This window comes from Phaethon aethereus, assembly GCF_964289735.1.
Source record: "Phaethon aethereus genome assembly, chromosome: 3".
In the NCBI taxonomy this organism is placed as follows: Eukaryota; Metazoa; Chordata; class Aves; order Phaethontiformes; family Phaethontidae; genus Phaethon; species Phaethon aethereus.
The window spans coordinates 38,519,169-38,541,167 of record NC_138576.1 but is presented as its reverse complement, the minus strand read 5'-3'; positions in this window follow the sequence as shown (position 1 = coordinate 38,541,167).

The following is a 21,999-nucleotide window of genomic DNA, read 5'->3' as shown; positions in this document are numbered from 1 at the left end:
AACTTTAATTGCAAATTTATCCCTTACCAGGGGAACATGAAAGGTCTGTTATTTTCATTTTATTTCCATTACCAACAAATTTGCAATTTGTTTATTACTTTGAGAAAAGATTATGCAAGTCAAATTTGGGTTTGGATGCAATTGTCTATATTTGCCAGCAAATTGGAGTAGGGAATTCCTTAACCTTGAGCACTTCTTGCCACAGGAATTCTCATCTGTTTATAGTTTTGAAATCCCATTTTAAAATCCCATTTTATAATCCCATTTTAAAAAGTATTCCATCAATATTAAAAAACAAGGAAACCTTTAAAAACTTAGGCAATTTTAATGGTATAGTGCATACCCGTAGTCAGGCCACCACTTCACACCTCAGGAAGGCATCCTGGTTAGCAGAATGTGTTATCTCAGCAAAGAAACAACATAGAATTCCAGTTCAGACTGGAAGAGGAACATTTCTTTCCTTGCTTTCCCATGGAAAAAGCTACGCCACAAGCCATTCCTCTACTCAGAATTCCTGAAAATAATGAGCAGTTCATGTCCCTCCATCACCCAATACAGGTCTGCTCGTTGTTGATGGCATAATTATGAATTACAAAGGAAAAAAAGAAGTACAGTGAAGGAGAGGGTAGCTTTCTTGCCATTATGAATTCATGCCAGAGCACAGAAGCCACTCAAACATCTCCAGTCCTCTCCCACCTTTCCAGCCTGGGTCTGTCATGAGGCTGGGGACCTCCAGTCTTGCACCAGTCCATGACCAATCTGTCATGACCAATGGAACAAGCTACCCCAGAGATAACAGCATAATCTCCTTCAAGAACCCCTATTGACAAGGAGGTTTACAACCTCAGTGTTGGATCAGGACATCCTAATGGTGCAGCCGCTATTAAGGGTTCGTTTGTTCAACATTTAACAGTCCTACATGATCTGAGTTCAGACTGGAGTGATCCAGGTCGGTTTCTATCTATGATGACCTTTTCCTAGTATGAAAGGACCGGAAAAGTGAAGCTAATGCTACAAGTATGCCCTCCCCCTCAAGTAATGAACCCAACTAAACTTACCAAAAGGCCACCCACTCACCATCTCCTAGATAAGGACCGCTAGCATGGCAGAGCTTGGCAAATGCAAAAGACTTAAGCCCTTTATCCAGAGGTTCAAATCCTCTCCCTGGCATCCCCACCCATGACCAAACCCGCAACTCTAATCTACCTTACTACGTCCCTATCCTACATTGTCCCAATCTTAATTGCTGTAGCCTTCCTAACACTAGTAGAACGAAAAATCCTAAGTTATATACAAGCCCGAAAAGGTCCAAATATCATAGGCCCCTTTGGCCTATGAACTTGCACAGTTCATCTGTAATACTCTTCCAGGCATTAGGTTGTTCTAGTAGTACAAGAAAAAAAAAAAGACAATCAAAAAAGTCTACAAAAACTAACTTAGCTGGATTTTGTTAGTACAGCAAGATCTGCACGTAATTTTCATAAGGGAAGAACAAATACAAAAGGCACATAATTTAGATTTGTTTTTTATATCTGAACATGAGTCAAAAAAAGCTTGTTTCCTTTGTTTAATAAGTACATGCTATTTACGTCTGTCATGGCATATTGACACTGTGGCAAATTTAGACCAGTGCTGACTTTAACTGGAGATTTGGATGCTCCACCTCTGCTAGTTTAATTTACTTCACTCCACAACTGCCTTGCAAGTGTGGCATGAAATTTTCCAGAGAAGTAAAGAAAATCTGCTAATGGCTGATCCCAGAGGAAGAAAAAAAACCCCACAACTCCCTGCTTTTGCTCACTTATAGATTTATCTTCTAAGCTCTGATATTTTACCATCCAGAAGACTCTGTGTTGCTTTGAGTTTCAGTAAAAGTAGCTACAACTGCATAACATACAGTTCATCCCATGATGTATTATTTTTGGACTGCTCCCAGAGAGGAGGAAGAAGAGTTAGTACAGAAACAAAGTTATTTTTTCTTTCAGGATAAAAATAAAAATATCTTTCCACTGCCACCAAGCTTATAAAAAATATTTTGCAAAAGAAAGCTTAGCCAAAATAACATACAAAAGAAGGTTTTACAATGATGGTATCTAATTAACTCCTAACCCTGAACAGATCACAAAAGTCTACCAGAGTCCATTGTGTCCCAGTAGAAATCCATTCTGGTCCAGAAATGCACTCAGGACAACTTCATTCACTAAGAGGTTAAGAGGTATTTGGTTTTGTGACTTTTGGTTACTGATAAACTTAAGGTCCCAAGCATGTATTACTTCATTTCTGCAAACCACTGTGCTCAGCCAAGCTCCGTGCTCTCCACCCAGGGTGGATCTCCCTGGGTGCAGTTGACAGCATGCTATATAATACAGGATAATGCTATATTATTATAAGCCAGATATATACATACAGCCAGATAAATCAAATTACAAATCTATTTACCCATACCACTTTTTCTAGTAAGCCATGTAACCTATTCCTTATATGTTTGAGGTTTGAAGGAAAGGAGTGTGAGAACCAGGTGTACAAAAGGCTGCCGCTTCGTACTACATATTAAGCCAAATTTTCAAGGGGCTCAGATCTCAGCCTGATTTTTCCCACCTTCCCAGACCATTGTGGATGCCAGATAGGTGGTAGAGGTGAAACATAGGCATCCGTTTGGGGGAAGTTTTCTCATAGTTTTGCTGGAACAACAAATAATAAAATATCCAGATTCAACAGCGTGTGCAACTGACTGTTCCTCACAGACTTTGTCTGGAGTCAGTAGAGACTACTAAAGCTGAAAAGAGCACTCTGGCTGCTTCATGTTCCCAAACCATATGCAGTCTCAGGGAACGTACATTTCAAGCACATTTTCTTTTCCTAGTGAAATTACTTTCCTGATACTGAACAGCAACTAGACTTCTGGACAGGTAATGTTCGAGGCTCATATTTGTAACAATTTTTAATGTCCACAAGCAGAACCTCATAGTCCCAGTCCAGGGCTAGTCACAGCACCTTGCCAGCCTCAGCTGTCAGGGTCTGGGTCTTGTTTCCCGTCTTAGTAGTTAGTTACTTGCTGGGCTCAGACATCTAACATGTGGATGTCCCATGTTCCCAGTGAAATACTGCAAAGACTGGACCAGTTACTTCATTTGATCTCCTTCTTAAAGAGACTCTTCCAAATAAGTGGTGTTTGTCTTTAGTTGCATGCAATATATTATTTGGTTCTGACTTTTCTTACTCTGGTCATTTTTAGTGCGGATGGTCGGGGGGGTGTCTTTTTTTCTTCTACATCTCAAAATGAAGTCAGTCTGTGTGAAGCTGTCCTCTAGTTTTGTCAAATTTTCAACCTGGTTTACTGTCTTTTCTGTTCCACAGCTTTATATGTCATAAGCTAACCTCAGATGGGTTATTGATAGGCTTTCTGCTGAAAATCTTACTTACCCATTTTTCTGTCATAGAAATAATGAGCTTCAAATGGTTCTGTCAAGTTAATGAAGCATAGTCTCTGCTTCCTGAAAATGAAATAGGGAGTCCCTCTTCAAATATTGCTCTTACAAATGTTTCTCCATTCAACTTCCTTAAAATACTACTTTACATTTTTCTTATATATTCTATCAACTAGTCTCTATCCTGTTTCATATATTCCTATGCTTTTTGAAGCTTATCCAGTTCCTGTGACCAGTCCTCAGGAACGTTTCCTGAACTGAGTGAACTTGTGAAAATATCTGTGAAAACATCTCCTCTTTCTGTTTCCACTTCCTTGAAATCTCAGTAATATTTTCTCTGGACAGAACGCCATGTCAAATTTACAAGCTTATAATGTTCTTAAGTATTTTTGCTGTTGCCCACACAGTTCTGATTCCCTCATCCCGGGAAAAAACCCAGACGTATGCAAACAATCATCATTCTTCCCTGCAAAATCATATGCCGAATGATTCTTTCTACAATTTTGCTGCTCCTTTCATGCCAGTCTCTGTTTCTCTATTCTAATCCTTGAAAGTGCCAATGCTTGTTTACCAACTGCATATTTTATTTTAAAATTGTTAAAATTTTTAAAATTATCCTAAAGATACCCAAGACCAGTTTGCACATGTCTTTTTTGATCCCCTTTCCATTTTATTTTTGGCCTCTTAATAATCTCCTCATTCACATATGCAAAGCTCTTTGTACTTTTATATCACACCAGCATTTATGTTTGATCTATAATAATAATGGAATGTGTTTTTTCTCTTTCCATTTTCTATTAAAAAGCATTTAGCAGAAAGTAACCCCTACCGGTGCATGTGAAAGCAGAAGAGTCCTGATTATTCCATCAAGTTCACAAATACTTTCACTGTTGAGCACCAAAAGAAACCATGCAATTATTATCTAAACTTAACTCCCATCTAACAAAGAACCCAAAATCTAACTCAACTATTTCTGTAGAGGCCCTACTGTTTCCCTTACAACTATATCATACCTTATAAAACAAAAAGAGATTTTTCCATTTGGATCAAGACAGATATCTTGTTTTAAAGGTAAAGAACCCACCATGTTTCAAAGTACTTTTTTTTTCAAAATTTGATCACCTTCACTTCCAAGTTTACCTTCAGTCTTAGCCTATGGATCATGTTAAGCCTTCTGCTGTGGAAATCAATATTCTTCTATTATCAGAAAAGACTTCCCCGTTTAGCTGTTTTCTAAATTGTGATCATATTATTCCTTAAGGCATTTTAGTAAAACAGACAACTCCGTGGAAGCTTCAATATACGAGCAACTTTTTCAAACTCAGATAACTCAGAGTCTGCCTATCTGCTGTACCTTTTCTAATGTCTCTATATCTTTTGTGAAGCACGAACACCACAATAGCATAGAACATTTACACCTGTACTGCCATTTTGGTCTAGCTCTTGTTTTCTGTGGAGCTCTGGTCCATCAGTGGTTGGTGCTGAGCACAGGTTAGTTCATTCCTGCGTTGTGATCTGCAGGGAGCTGCAAACACCTGTCTGCAGGGAAGCTAGAATAAAGAAAAGGACATAGTTTGGTCCACACTGAGTAGCCTGCAAGCAACACAATTGCAGACTTTGATAAATTTTGCTGCTTCTACTCAAGAGAGTCCTCCAACACAACCCCAGCAGGATCACACACACTAAAACATCACACCCTGCTGCAGTTTGAAGAGAATGCACCCTCTGCAGCACACTATCGAAGCAAAAAGCATCTGGGTTATAAATCAATCTTTTCCTTATTTTGTCACAAGTTCAAACTCAGGGGGAAAAAAAAGAATCTGTAGAGCCGAAAGTGACAGCGTGAGGCACAAGAGAAATCATCTTTCTGGTCAATGTCTGCAGGGAAAACCAGCCCTTACCCAGCCTCCTGCTCCCTGAAAGACATCCTGGAAACAATAGCAGGAAGATAAAGGCCCGAGATGCACCTCGATACAGGTGCATTTGCATATACCACCCATTACATAGCACTTCAACAGGTTAAATAACATGATACCTCTGTCAAAATGGCACCAGATAGCCAAGGAACACACACTCTTGCTGCACATCCGGCTCTTTGGGCTTGATTTTATCTCCTGCCCTCCGCTACTTCCTTATGTACACTTTCCCTTCACCCCTGCATTGAAGGACCACCTTCACGGTCCAGTCCCAGCAAACATTCACTTGTGGCCCAGGAGGTGCTCTCCCTGCCCACATAGTGGAATAGTTTGAGTTGGAAGGGATCTTTAAAGGTCATCTAGTCCAACCCCTCTGCAATGAGCAGGGACATCTTCAACTAGATGAGGTTGCTCAGAGCCATGTCCAACCTGACATGGACTCCTTGGAACTTTTGCTGTTTCTTGGGTCACTCTTCCATGGTGTGTTGGGTATGGAGGCACGCAGGATGCGTGTTGCTGACAAACTTCTACAGCAGGCACTCCAGCCAGCTGTGCACTTGCAGGAGCAAACCACAGAGACCAGGGTTTCCCAGTAATCAGTCTGTTCCTGGCCGGGAAACAGCGTAAGGCGTGCAGTAGCAGCACATCACTCAGGGATGACAGTGTCCTGCAAAGCTACCTTTGCCTTGCAGGAGGACTCACAGAGAAGCACACAGCTCACAATATGCTCACAGCAAGCTGCAAAGACATTGCACAGAAACACTGTTGTCATGGTAGACACAAGCTATTTTCTTCCCTCTCTCCAGCTGTTATGCACACTGGCAGGATTTCCCTCCTCCCATAAGGTCCCACAGAGATTCCCAGAACACTAAGGATGCCACTGTGATGCCATTTCCTACAATGTTTGAGACATTTAGTGGTAGCAGGTGTGCTCTGAGCTACCTTCTGGGAATATAGTCTGCCACAGAGTGAGGTTAGCCCAGGTGTTATCACATAAAACCCATGTAGCCTTGGGATACAGTCAAGCAACACTGAAGAAATTACGTTTTCCGAATATCACTGTGTGCTGCTACACTTGCTCCATCAGTCTCCAGGCATACCCCTGAGAAATAAGAAACTTTTTAGTACCTGCCGAGAATAACACCCACCCATCAGCCATGTGGCTGCAGCAGACTGTTTGGCAGAAGACACTGGAGGCAATCCTGGGCTAACTGCCTTAGATTTACCTGAGAAAAGAACCGAGACGGTATTAAAAGAGCAACTCCTTTGGGCGTTTCAGAGCAGGGAGTTCTTTGCTGTTACTGCTACAGTAACACGAGTGCTACCGTCCATCTGCCATCCTCTAGTGCCGCTCAGATTATGCTAAGATTTGGTAAGAATATAATATGTGGTTTAATTAAACCTCTTATAGGAGTCTGTAGCTAGGTACATGTGCTTGACTGTGACTGAATACGGAAGTTTAAGTTCATAGAATCATAGAATAGTTTGTGTTGGAAGGGACCTCTAAAGGCCATCTAGTCCAACCCCACCCTGCAATGAGCAAGGACACCTTCAGCTAGACCAGGTTTCTCAGAACCCTGTCCAACCTGACCTTCAATGTTGCCAGGGATGGGGCATCTACCATCTCTCTGGACAACCTGTGCCAGTGTTTCACCACTCTCATTGTAAAAAATTTCTTCCTTAGATCTAGTCTGAATCTACCCTCTTTTAGATAAAAACCATTACCCCTTGTCCTATTGCAACAGGTCCTGCTAAACAATCTGTCCCTGTCTTTCTTGGAAGCCCCCTTGAAGTACTGGAAGGCTGCAATAAGGTCTCCCTGGAGCCTTCTCTTCTCCAGGCTGAACAACCCCAACTCTCTCAGCCTGTCCTCACAGGAGAGGTGTTCCATCCCTCTGATCATTTTTGTGACCTCCTCTGGACCTGCTCCAACAGGTCCATGTCTTTCCTGTGCTGAGGGCTCCAGAGCTGGACGCAGGACTCCAGGTGGGGTCTCACCAGAGCAAAGCAGAGGGGCAGAATCACCTCCCTCGGCCTGCTGGCCACACTGCTTTGGATGCAGCCCAGGAGACGGTTGGCCTTCTGGGCTGTGAGCGCACATTGCCGGCTCACGTCCAGCTTTTCCTCCACCAGTATCCCCAAGTCCTTCTTGGTAGGGCTGCTCTCCATCCCTTCATCCCCCAGTCTTTGTTGATACAGGTTGCCCCGACTCCAGGGCAAGACCCTGCACTTGGCCTTGTTGAACCTCATGAGGTTCACATAGGCCCATTCCTCAAGCTTGCCCAGGTCCCTCTGGATGGCATCCTGTCCCTCAGGTGTGTCAACCACACCACTCAGCTTGGTGTTGTCTGCAAACTTGATGAGGGTGCACTCAATCCCACTGTCTATGTCTATGTCATTGATAAGGATATTAAACTGTACTGGTCCCAGTACAAACTCCTGATGGACACCAGTTTTCACTGATCTCCATCTGGACATTGAGACATTGACCACTAATGTTGGTCATTTAATAATCATATCTAATAATCATAAATTGAGCTGCCATAACTGCGTCATGCTTTCTAGCTCCCTTACACAACTGTCAGGTACTCTGAAATACTCTAAACTTTAATCCAATCTTTCCCTCAGAACTGGAATGGTCTAAGAAAACATTAATTATTCCAGCAAGGAATAATAAAGAATCATAGAGATTAATTACCCATGCTGTGACCCTTTAATTTTTTATTTACTTTATTCTGTAACTGTCTTTCCATAACTCTGTCAAGTGCAAATATCAAATTATCTGTTCTCTAATTCTATGGGTGATATACTTTGCCCATCTTACATAAGGACACATCATTGACTTTTTTCTAATTGTCATAGCTCCCACAATATCCCGTGGTATGTTAATGAAAGAGTTTCCAGCCCTATTCGTCCAGAAATTTTAAAAGTAATTTACCTACTCCTAGGCGTTCGCAAATATCCTAAAATATTTCATATGTCTAACTCATCTACGTATTCACATGCAGCTCTTTCTCTTTTCTTTGGAGTTGTAAATATTTAGCTGATATAAATGTACAAGCCCACTTTCCAGGGCTATTTTGTCACTTGGTGATCCATAAAAAGATCCATGATCTTTTAAATACCTCCAGGGATGGCGACTCCACCACCTCCCTGGGCAGCCTGTTCCAATGCCTGACCACTCTCTCAGTAAAGAAATTTTTCCTAATATCCAATCTAAACCTCCCCTGGCACAACTTGAGGCCATTTCCTCTCGTCCTACCACTGGTTACTTGAGAGAAGAGACCAACACCTACCTCACCACAACCCCCTTTCAGGTAGTTGCAGAGAGCGATAAGGTCTCCCCTGAGCCACCTTTTCTCCAGGCTAAACAACCCCAGATCCCTCAGCTGCTCCCCATGAGGTTTGTTCTCTCGACCCTTCACCAGCTTCATTGCTCTTCTTTGGATGCAACATTGAACTTTACCTCGACATGTTGATTTCCTGGCTCTAATTCCAATTTGATGTATACCAGAGTCACACTAGTGTAAGTGCATTGGCCCTATCTGAACACATATGCACTGTAGGAAAAATACAATTTTGAATTCATGTTTGCTTTCATCCAGCCCACCTTAATCTTACAGATAGAAACAATTTTATCACTGTTAATAATGCAAATCCAATATTCTCAGGAACAAGAAATTGTTATGCTCTTCTGCCTCATGTATTATTGAAAAAATTGTGAGTCAAAGTTCTCATTACAGGTTATTTATCATCACCAGTGGAGATAATAAGAAGCTCATATGTTTTGATCCCATTTCCTCAATGGACTTTGTAGTTCTGGTAGTTGGAAAAATATTAAATTTTAATTTGTGAACTCAACACATGTTATAAATTTGATCCTTGACTGCTTTTCACAGCTCTAAATGGATATAAGTTTGGCATTATAATGATCTATTGGTGTTTTGCATTCTCTTTGCATGCAGATCACTGGTTATATAAGGACAGAGTACTTAATGATTAGAATATATTTGTGTATATATGTATGTATATTTATCTGTATGTATCTACATTCACTTGGTATGAGATTTGTATGTCAGCATAATGCAACTGAAATTATTAGATATTTTTCTCTATATTTTCTTCTTATTTGAGAATCAGCATAGCTCCTCTACAGTAATATATAAACTTCTCTGTGATAATGTATAAAAATGTTAGAAATTTACAAAGTTAATAAATTTTAGAGACTTCTCACCTCTACAAAAAAAGTAAAAAGCGGACAAAATTCAAACAGCCTCTCTTGTTCCCACCCTTTTCCCTAGCTTTGTAATTCTTCCCTCTTGCCAAAGGCTGGAACCTTTAGACTGCACTTATGTTCTGCTGTAGCTACATTTTGAACAAATATACAGCTGTCAAACACTTACTTTCTTGATTCTGTCAAAATAAGCATTTTATGAGGTTTCAGGGCAGATTTATTTCTTGTAGTTGTCTGTGTAAAAAAAAAACCCGGTGGTTTGCAGGACAGGTTAAGGGGCTGATTTCACCATTCTAGCAAATGGCTTCACATTTATACCTGTGTTAAGATAGTGTGAAGTGAGTGTAAAAACTTACCAGTAAGAAATCAGCAACTACTGTGCAAAGCTGTTCAGGGAAACATAAGAAAATGTACAACAAGACCGGCAGCTGGTTCTGTCGTTCTATCAGCCAGAAGTATCATGCAAATGTATCGTCCTGCCTCAAAAAGTCACTATATTTTTTCCATGTTCAAAACCAACAGCAATCAGTCCTTAACGTGGCTATACAACACCCAAACCATCCTCTAATGCAGAACGACTTCCATTTCCTTTTGCCCAACAATGTTTTGGTGCCATGTACTATTAGAAGCTGTACATTTTGTATGAACTGGGAGAAAGAGATTTTCAGATGAACAAAACTTTTCCCTTTGTTTATATCTTTTTCTTCTTAATTGCAATACAGACAGCTGAACTAAATAAGAAATGTATTAATTTAAAGTCTCCAGCCTTGTCTTCTAGTTGTGCTGTCTCATCTATGGCCAAGCCCTGCTCAAGCAGTTTCAGAGATGCTTTCAGTTAAGTTCTCTGAATAAAGATGCTGTTGCTTGAAGTGGCTGATATAATTTCTAAATGACTTCCAGCAAGTGCATGCCTCAGCCTCAGCTAAGACATATATTATGGAAAGCAATATTTTTCCACCAAATCTGTGGTCACTCACCTAAGATGAAAGAATTTTCTAAAAACTAGTTATGAGGTTACAAAATGGCATATTCAAGGGGACCAGTCTACCCTGTTTGCCTAGCACCCTTCTTCTTTAAAGTGTGTAGTGTTATGGGATCTTACTGTTAACCACAATGAATTAAAAAAAAAAAACAAAAACTCATTAGTTCTTTAAAGAAATGTACAAATTCAGTAAGAGGGACTGATGCTGAAAAATCACTATATACTTTGCTTTTTCTATATTTCACTGGCTCATGTGTGCTGGCCTTTGTCAGGAACAGGACACTGGGCCCTTTACTCTGATTTGTTAGAGCTACTCTTCTGTTCTTACATTCTGTTCTGAGTTTTTAACCAAACTTTCAAACTCATTCTTACTCGCTGTGTCCTCTTACTGCAGAATCTGGCAAACAACCATTTCCAGCACACGCTGCCCCTTTATTTGACCCCACTTCGTTTAAAATGGGATAAATCTGAGGATATGTTCCCAGTTCACAGGAACAGACATCAGAAGAGAAACGGGTTTTGCTGGTGCTTTTGATCTAGCTATGATCTAACTGTCTGACTGAATCACATTGCAGTATAAAATACTACTTGTTCAGCATGTTCAAACAGCGTGGTGACTAAAAAACCATGGAAAGAAGCCACATGTTGGTTAGAGGAAGGCTATCGGTACAGGCCAGGAGGGCAAATGATTATAATGCTAAATTAATGTATGCTGCCAATGCGTTGAAAAAGGAGAAGCATGCTTCTGTCTCCAAACAAAATTGCAAGCAGCAGCATACATGATGATGTGCTTAGAAAATAGAGGTTAAATGTTACCAGATGACATGAAAATCAATATTTCAGCTTGAACCTTTTTTGGGGGGTTCAGATGGATGTTTCAGGCTGGAGACACGCTCTGCAGCAAGCCCCAGAGGCTACCTACCACAGCCCAAGCTGCCCAGGAGTCCCTGCCCAACAGCTCAGGACAGTGCAGGCAGAGTGTGTAGAGCTTAGATACAACATACACATGGTGCTGGGCTTCCTGCTGCTCTTGTACAGACTGTTCTGGTGTGGCTGCAAAGTCTCGTAGCTCTGGGTTAATGCACTCAGCTGACAGGCAGCTTGATAGCCACCTCTCTTTTATATAGAGGGATTTTCCCACTTTCTTTTTATTTTAGCTCAAATGACTACCAGAATATGGTTATGCCTGGAGTTACATGAATGGCTAAGAAAAATTTACACCAGAAGGTTTTACTGATGATCAGAGGAGAAATATAGATACCTCCAGAGGATCACTCATTTCATCTTTAAAATAGGGACAGTTATTTACCCTGCAAAATGCTGTTTTCATTCACCATGCCATTAGACACATGCTGAAGTTCTGCCACCTACAGGAGGCCATGATCCATTTCCAGCTACAAGTGGCATAAAATAAATTCATAAAACAAGATTTTATTTTAGAGCAATATACAAACAACCTACAGGTCTTTGTTTCCAGATATTTTTCTACACTGCTCATCTATCTAAAAAACAGCTTCTGTAGTTACTTCTTTGGCTACCTCCAGCAGCCAAAATGCAACCTCTCCTCCACAAAATTCTCTTTCAATTGAAACCTGCAATGCAGTTTTACCATATGTTGTCAGAAATTATGAAGTCAGCAATGTTTTCTTTGTTAGCTTCACTTCATCAAAATGTTATAGTCAAATAGCCCATTTTACACGAGTTGTTATTAATCACCCCATTATGTATTGCGCAAAAATGTTGTTTAACATGACTGCATTAGGTTATTTAAAAGGATGTTGCAGCACTGTATGCTGTCTAACTTGGTAGGACGTTACAAATACACTCAAACTTCTTTTTACTCTTGTGGGAACAACAGCTTTAGAAGCCACTATCTTTAAATGTATGTGGCACTAATTCAGGGGTTTGCTGCACATATTTCATAGCTGCTAATTGACAGGTTGTTTGGCTTGGGGGCTCATGGGAATCTGTAGATGAAGAACTTTTGCCAGATATATCAAAATTCAGAAGTTATTTTACTATAGCAAACAATTCTATAATTAAGGTAGGGTGAGACGTCGGAGTAGTGCAGTGGACATACATCAGTGTACAACGTCAGAAGATGTTGGTTTATGTCTTTTGCAAATATTAAATGTCTATGTGTCAAAGAAGTATTTGTTGCATTTACTACATCCTGGGTTTAGGAACTTTTCATGTCTACTTACCTTTTCTCTTTTGTTCTCTTATTATCAGGTGAGCTGAACTGTACAGGGCTGCCTGAATTAAAACTGAACTAAAACAAACAGAAAAATCGATAGGTGCCCATAAAGGTTATTTCAATGGAAAATTTTCATCTATCTTAAAATACTGAGATGCCTTTCATAGCTGAATAACACTCAGAAGTATAACCAATGGCAAATCAACCCTTTGAATGTGGGGCTGTTATTGGAGGAAAAGGGAGAGAATAGGAAAACATTTCTTTTGCTGTGTTTGGCATTTCTTGGGCCAGGACATGTTTTCATTTAGGATTGGATATTTTTTTCTTCATGAAAGTTAGATCAAAGAAAACGGATGCTCCAAAACCTGAGTTCTTCCATCAAGGATGAGAAAAAGGGACTATTATGGCAACTTACTTGACTTTTTTTCTTTTTTGTTAAATACTACTCCACTGGGTAGAAAAGTGTGCAGGAGAATGACCTTGCTATTATCTGCCAAAACAGTTGCTTTCAGATCAGTAATTGCAGAGGACCAAACTGATCTCTACTACAGAAACCCTCTATCATGAAAGCACATTTTCCTTGTGACATAGCATGTGACAAAGTAATATGATTCAGTAACTGTTCATGAACAAGAGGCAAGTCTCATAGTGTCTCCTGCTTATGGAGCTATAAGCCAAAGGAAGAAATCTTACAAGAGCTCAGGCAAAGCTGAAGGCAATACATGACTGAAAACAACTTGTTCAAAGGCACTGCAATGGATGCAGATGTGTTTTCACTAGCCTAATTCTGAAAACTTTGTTTTCTTACTCATTCTTTGACTTTAGCGTTGGTTTTATTTGAGTAAACACTGGTTAGGACTTTCTGTCTTAGGTTTAATAAGTTAGGAACACTAGCCAAAACCTGATGAGGCTCAACTAGATCTGAAAGGTCAAATTAAAAATAGAAAGCATAAAGATATGGGCAACTGAAGCTGAAGTCGGACAACCTACAAGATGTGGATGACCTGGGCGTAGTGCCTGTTTCTCTCCTGTGGCCCCAAAAGGGAGCAGGGTCTAGCACCTCTGGCAGGTGGGTGCTCTAAGACACTCATTGCTCAAAACTCATTCTGGGTGCTAAACCTTCAGATACTTTGCATACGGCCTACCTTCTGGCAGCTCTACTAAACCAGCTTTTCCACTTATTTGTCACATGGCTAGTTTTTTATGTGACTTCTGCCCATCATTTCTAATTCAGACAGGATCAGGTTTCAAAGTTCAGACTCTTACATTGTCAAACTCTCAGGGACAGATGGATGAGACAGAAAAGAAAGTGTAGGATATGGAAAACAGCATGAGATCCAGAGTGTTTTGTAAGTGACCCCATGCGGTTAAGTATATCAGTACCTATGCTGAAAGGAAATTTCTGCTTTAAGGAAAATGTTGCAGAAATGCTTTGTTTGGGAGATGGATTTGATAAAACTACTCTATTATAATGCTCTCATCCAGCTCAGTAGACCTGCTTACCATTACAAACTATTTCTTTAGCACTGAAAGTTATTTTTCTCTTTTATTTGCAGTACGAAAGAGCAGTTCTGTGGTTTTCCTGAACTATATGAATGAGTTGAGTCATCTATGACTCTGATAAAGAATGAAGGTAATATGTGAAGAAGCAGCATACCAAATAGAAATTCATGCTTGCTATGAATGATGCATGAAGGGTCTCTTCTAGAAGAAAAATATAAAGCTACTGTAAAGTCTCTACTTAATTCTAGAGTAAGTTAAAACATTTTTCTAAAGGCATCTTTGTCTTTTTTTTCATTATTAGTAGTCAGGTTATTAATTCTCCCCCTCATAAAAAATATTACATGTAATTATGGATAAAGCATAACATTTTTATTTCTCTTCAGTGATCTCAGAAAAAATATAAACCAAACCAAAATAAAATAAATTCTTTTTCTTTCCAGCAGAAAGTGGATAGCAACACAAAATCACAGTTATATGTAGGTCATCAGTGAAGTAATTTTCAACAATAAAAATTGTTTTTCTGCCAGATAGCATAAAACTCACACCCAGAAAAAAGTAATACAAGATCCAAAGACTCCCAGTTCCTGTATTTCCTGACATAATATCAAAAAAAATTTTAAGACCATCTCAGATGTCAGTGTAAATAAACACTGGTCTGTTACTTTGGGCATCTTCCATTCCCTCTCCTTCCCATGCTGTTTAATTAAAAAAACAACGAAAATATCTGCAGCTGGCAATTGCACGGTAAGAAGGAGAATTTACAAATGCCATCAGACTTCGTGTTTCCAGATATAGAGCAGTCACCAGCATGTTTCCTTGCACACACAACATGAAGATTAATAGTAGGACAAAATAAATCAGCCAGGAGGGGGAGTTTTACAGCCTCCTGGAGCAACAGGCAACAGAAAGTGGGGATTAGAACAACCCCTTGAGATAATCCTGGCTCTAAGAAAGGCTGTCCCTGCTCTCAGGCACCCTTAACAAGCTCTTCTCTGTATGCAAACATGCATATTCTGCTGGTCCTCAATACTCACATTAACCATTTACTATCTGTGTGCACGATTCTATAATGATCCAGAAGGAGCCCTCTGGAAATTGCCTTTTTTAAAGATAACAGTTGCAACAAACCCCTGCTGTATCCTTTGATCAAATAAATCCTCTGTCAAATAGATATTTCTGAATAAGGTGTTCTTCCTGTATTGGTAGGAAACACCTGGCTAAGCCATTCCAATTTTGAAATGAAGGTTCAAGCAATAAAAGTGAGGGAAGTCCTGCTGTAAGCCCGGGCAACATGTAAGGCATTGCTGCGTCCATTCGACAGCACTAACAAGTCCCACCGGCCCACTAAGGCTCCCCTGCAGCGTGGAGAGCCAGAAAACCCGGTGCGTTATGTCACGCTAAGCTCAAGCTTCTGCCCGCTCAGTAAACTCCCATGTCCTTTGTGACAAGGGTGCTAGCACAATTCTGGGCAAACGTGTAACTATCCAGAGTGCAGTGGGTGTGATCAGGTCAGAAATATTCTCTCTCTCTGTTCCCTGACCCAAAAAACTTTGAGCATTCAGTTTCTGTCAGAAATAAGTCTTAACACCCTCATGGGTTCAGTCTCCCTGTGTAGGTCCGCTCGGGCTAGGGCAGCCCTGTGCCGTGCGGCAAGGCAGGGTCAGCAGCCCATGGCGATGGCAGCGGGAGGGAGCTGGGGCTTTAGCCCGGGAGGTGACCCTGGCTGGCATGGCATTAACGTTCACAGCAAATGGCTGTGGGCAAGACGGTCCTCATCTGAGATCATAGGTTTTTTCCAGTGACTGCTCCATGTCACTTAGGAACACATCAATCCCAGCATCTGCTACCACAGGCTGCCATGTCATATATTCCCTTCCTGGGGCTCTATTTTGTAAGAAATAGTTAATGTCTACTCCTACCGGCAGGCTGCTCCAGATCCTCAACATGATGGCGAGAAAATTGTTTCTGGCTTCCTGTTTAAATTTATTCATGACCAGTTTATAACCATTTCCTCCTGAGCCAATATTGTCCTTTAGCTTAACCAGCTCTTTTCCCTTCCTGATGTTTATCCTCCTGATGCATTTACACAGGACAGACGTATCCCCTGTTAGCCTTTGCTGAACAAGGCAAGGTCTGGCAGTTCCACTCATGGGATTAACTGAGTCACTCCTCCTGCCCAGTGCTCAGCTTTCTTAAAGACTTGTCTTTTTGCTGTTTTGTATTTGCTGTTCTTCAGGCAGGTGGTGCCAATCCTGTCTTGATAGAGTTATTGCAGTCTGGATACTAGATGACCCTCATCTGATTATGTCTTCTAGTTCTCCCAAAACACGATTTCTGCAATGGGGATGAATTACTTTGGGAAATCAGTGCATGGTACAGAACCCTGGAGCCCAGAAACCCATGATCCTATGTCTCGTACCTCCAAGAAAAGCAGAAACTCAGTTGCCTTGAAGTTCCCTTGTTCCTCCTAATTCTCTACAGCTCTGAGCATAGCCTGTAGTATCTGAATCTCTCACCAGTGTGACAAAAAGAATAAACAAAGATGGGTCTTTCTGAACTGTGAGGAAATGAAGTGACATTTTGTATTTAAGAACACGCACCTTCACCCTCCTTCATGCATATTTGCCTTTCCTTTCTCCCCATACCTCTATCTACATATACATGGATTCTTCAAATTCAGCCTGTTGCTTTGAAACTTAAACACACTTGTATTTACTGGGTTTATGGATTCTGTCTGAACTGAGCCAGCAGAGTTCAGCTGGCTAAGTGAAATTTTCAGCTAAGTGAAAACCTGTGTCATGCCATAGCTGTAAATTGTTGTCTTTGGACTTTTGAAGCTCAACGTATCCATCAGAAAATCCTGAGCTGCTAGGATTGACACATGACTTGGGGAGTTAGCAACCACACCCCTGGGCCAGAGTGAGCCAAGATGGTTAAAGCTTTTACAAGTGGAATAGAGGACCCTTTCCCCTTGCAGTTACCTCCTGCTAGCAAGCACATGTAGGCACGGTCTCTGCATGTGCTGGGGCCCAAAGAAGCCCAGAAGGGACACTGAGACTCTACTTCTCCCACTTCCAGTCACAGTCCGTGGGACAGGATCTCAGCAGCAGACTTGCTTATTCTGGCTGGTTTGGGAAAATTATGACAGTGAGGAACCATTGCTTTCCAAGATGCCCTTGGGAGAGACTAATCCTGCTCTTGGAATCTAGACTTCTTCATACATTTGTCTTGGAAGAGTTGCTTGGCCATTGGGGAAGTAGCTGTGCAGGAGGACGGGGCTTTCCCTGCATTGTTCAGCATTCAGCTTCTTTGTCACAGCTTCCCTGCCGCCAGTTGTCCAAATGAAAGGTAATATAATGTTAACATCCTGTCTGGAAGAATATAAACAGGGAATAAAATGTCTGGTTTTGTTGAGAGACGCTTCAGGAAGCGTTTGCCTGTTAGTCGTGATGCTTTGGCAGCATACCTTTATAATCTCCACAGCCAAAGCCTGTCGGTATCAGAAGTAGGACCCCAAGGAGTGCCAAACTGAGGCACATCATCCTTCTCCCCTGTTCACTGTGGTTTCAGGAACTTCAGTCCTTTCATTAGCTGTTTAATTGTCCTGCAAAGGTCTTGAGTCAATATTTTTACTTCCTGATTTTACCTGCCAGTGGTGAACAATCTGCTCCCCTTTTCAGAGCATCTAACTAAATTTAACAGGCAGGACAAGGAGGAGCACTCCCATGCCTGCTGGACTGGAAAGTTGTAAGCATATTTAACAATTTAAAGTATGCATGCAGACCTTGAAAACAACCGCTTTGTTCTGAATAGGACTACTGTTCTGCTGAGAAATTTTTTGTGTTGTGGAAGAAAAAACGTTTGGATTATATTGAAAATACATGAAGACAAGTATGCTCCAACTCCATGGAGAGACTAAAAATTTAAAACTAAATTACTAAATTATTAAAATTAATATTTGGTGAGTACCTTATATTTTATAGTTTCTGAGGGGAGATTTCAAATTGGTTCTTAGCTGCCGGCCAATGACATCTGGAGGTAAGTGGGGTTTTTTAACTCTTATCTCTTAACTTTCTTTATCTTTCATTCTCTTTCATGTAACCTACAAAAATTTTATCTGAACTAGCGACTCACCCAAAAAATCCTTACTCATTAAGAAAGGCCTATCAACTGTCCTGAGGAGGAGATGTCCGTTTAGGAGATTATGATTGTTCCTCAAAAATTCATAATACAAGAAGTACAGTGTAGCAAAGCCATGTTGTTACTAGCATGTGCTCCATGTGATGTCCAGGAACCTCTCACCCTTCTGCACTTTCTGACAGGATCTATGAAAAACTACGTTAAAATGATGTTGATATCACAGAATCACAGAATCACTAAGGTTGGAAAGGACCTTCAAGATCATCAAGTCCAACCATTAATCCAGTGCCACCGTGTCCCCTAAACCATGTCCTGAAGTGCCACATCCACACGTTTTTTGAACACTTCCAGAGATGGCGACTCCACCACCTCCCTGGGCAGCCTGTTCCAATGCTTGACCATTCTCTCAGTGAAGAAATTTTTCCTAATATCCAATCTAAACCCCCCTGGTGCAACGAATAAATTTGGGGTATAGAGTTAACTTTGTTGGATGCAAAACAAAAACAAACTAAAGAACTTTTCCTTAAAAATCCTAGTCCAAAATCTAGGTGAGAACGCACTTCAAGGATTTTTGGGGGAGGCATGTTGGCATTGTTATTAGTGAAAAATGGGAAAGAAAAGGGCAGTGAGCATGCTATAATGCCCTAATTCAACACTTCTGTCAACAAAATTGGTCCATTGTTCTTTTTTTGGTGGAAACCAAGGCTTTTAGAAAGCAGTCCTACAGAAAACATCTGGATTTATACTCAAAGAAAAAAGAAAAGGTGATTTACTGTATCTTTGTTTTGGAGGGTTTAGAGGAATTCAACAGGCAGGCTCTGTGGTTCCATAAGGAGCAGCCAGCCCAGCCAATTCTGAATTAAACCCAACAAAAATGGGGGCTGTACATCTTAGTAAGGCAGCCATCATATAAAAATACGGGTCAGATGGGTTTCCCTTGATGTACATCCAATTTTAACAATCCCAACTTTTTATTATTGTTATTTCAGAAGTCCCTGCTGCACAGTGTTTTCAGGAAAAGGGGAACAGAGACAGCAGAAACAGGTATGGCTGAGTCCTTTGCCCTTTTAAATCTTGCCTGCGGTATGTCGGCACCTCCTCGCTGTACAGTTACAGAGATTAATATTTTCTGGAGCTGCTGGAAGCTCCCTTGCATAATCCAAGCAAACCAGAAAGGATGCTGTTGACCTTCACACATGGTAGTAGTGAACAAAATCTGGAACTTGGATATTCAGATATACAAGTGGGCTCTAAAGAACCAAGCCTTGCACTGGACTGGTGGTACAGAGTACAAATACCGTATGAAAAGTGCTTGTCTCACTGCTTTTCCGCTGAGCCAAGCAAAACACTATTGGCAAATTATAAAACAGATGAACATGCTCCTGTTTTTTGACACATAAAAGGAAACCTGCCTTACCCAGCCACATCTGTTTCTTTGATTTAACTCCATGCTCATTCCTGTTAGCAGTGGATGAGTGGTTTGGCAAGAGCATTGCCACCCGCTCCACTGAAAAGAAGGGATTCCTGGTGAAATAAAGCCCTTTATGAGACTTTGATATGAACAAATTTAGCAAATTATTTTATTAACCCCTCCTCCTCGTTAGTGACTGCATTATGGGGTGGAGCGCAAACCTTACATTAAAGGACCTGTTTTTTTACAAATAAATTTAAGAGGAGACCTCTCTCTCCAGTCAACCTAGATGTTCTCACAGCAGGACTGTAACTATTCATAAGGCTTTTGCAGAGAAGTAGCAGATATATCCTACTGATTTGTAATGTAATTCCAGTGCAAGATGTAAGGCTGCAATGTAATGATGTAATAATTAATCTCTAAACTGTGAAACTACACACATTGCAAGAGAATTATAACTTCTGGAGAGAGCATTCAGAAAAGGGAAGAGAGAAGCAGAGAGAAAATTATATTTTCAGAATACAGAGACTACTGTCTTGGAGCAGAAAACCATAGCTAAAAGTAGAATAACTACACAGGGTGCACATACCACACATGCTTTTTAAGGAGATTAAACAGATCGTAACAGATGTTTATAACATTTTCATTTATCCTGTGCTCATGACCTGGAGCTTGTCGGTCAATCACCTAATGGCTAGAGATACGCAGCGTTGTTCACAACATTCTGATGCTAAGCGGAGCCTCACCAGAAACCATCTAAGGCGTAAATTGCTGGGTGCACTTTGAAGAGTCACTATTTGTACACAGGATCCTCTTTCCAGAACACGTTTACAGCATCAAGCACGGGGCAGGGGCAGGATTTTTTCAAGAAAAAGTGACGGTGATCACTCTGTCAGCAAATATTCAGCCCAACTCTTTCCCCGAGAGCCAGTGGCCAGGCCCCACCACACTGCTCTCATCCACCAGATCTGCACTGGACTGTGAGAAAATAAAGTGTGCCAAGAAAGGGCAGTCAATTATCATAAATTCGCACGGATCAGGGTTAACAAGGGTACCGCCTCGCCTGTGCACGGCTGGTGAACACTGGTGGGAACGCAGCTTTGGTAACAAAAACAGAGAATCTGGCAAATACGCCTATAAATGTGACGTGGGTCAAGGAACTCGTTTAAATGTACTTTATGGCTTGAGGTGTCACCCAGTCAGAAAGCACAAACAAACAGCAAATAGCAGGCTCCTGAGCTTGAGGAATTTAAGATTTGCAAATGACAGAAGTCTTCAAAATGGGATTTAAGCAGAATTTCAACTGTGTGCAGATCTTGAGAAATAGTTTTGAATAAGAGTAAACTTCATATTTTCCTCAAAAGCTAACACTAACACCCAAAAGCCAGCACCTGAGGAGCACCTTTAGAAACGTGTCAGTGAGGGTGTTCTGAAAATTTTGGTTTCATTAATGAATTGATGATATCAGTTTCTTCTAGGACACTGTGCCATTGAAAAAAAAATTAAAATGAACAAAAACTGTTTTCCCTGAACATTGCAGGACTGAAAAAGGAAGAGGCAATCATTATTTACACTTGCTAGTCTCCCTCCAACTTGCATGTTGCTCTGATTGTTTTCTCTTTCTCTCACACAGATACCTGGTTTTCTGGTTGCTTCCAACTCTCTCCCTGTTCCCTGTCCACTTCTGTTGTTAACACGTGTGCACACACTTCTTCATCTCCCTCAAACAAAAAACCCCCGAAGTATCTATGCATTATATTCCCTGCAAAAATTCTCTGACCTAATCTCTGACTAGTCTCGGATGGCTCCTGTATTTCTGAAAGTGTATCCTCTTTTTTCAGCTACCTGAAGCTCTGAATTTTATTTTTTTCCCTCATATATCCTGAAGGACAGGTGGCAAATGTAGTGTATTGTGTATATACTCCAATTTTTAAAGTGAATATTTTTCAACTTCCATTGTACTCCCCATTTACACTCAACTTAAACTAAGTTGATCCTTCACTTTCTTTGTTCTGTTTAATTCAGATTAATTTCTTAGTTCGTTTTGTCTGTGGAAATGTGCTGTTCTGCAGCTTCCTCAAAACAGGGACTGGGAGGGGAAGCTGTGCGAATGATACTAGTTGCTCTTTTGGAGTTAACTTCAAGATAGATGGAGTACTGGTCTGCTTCAAAGTTTTCATTGTGAGTG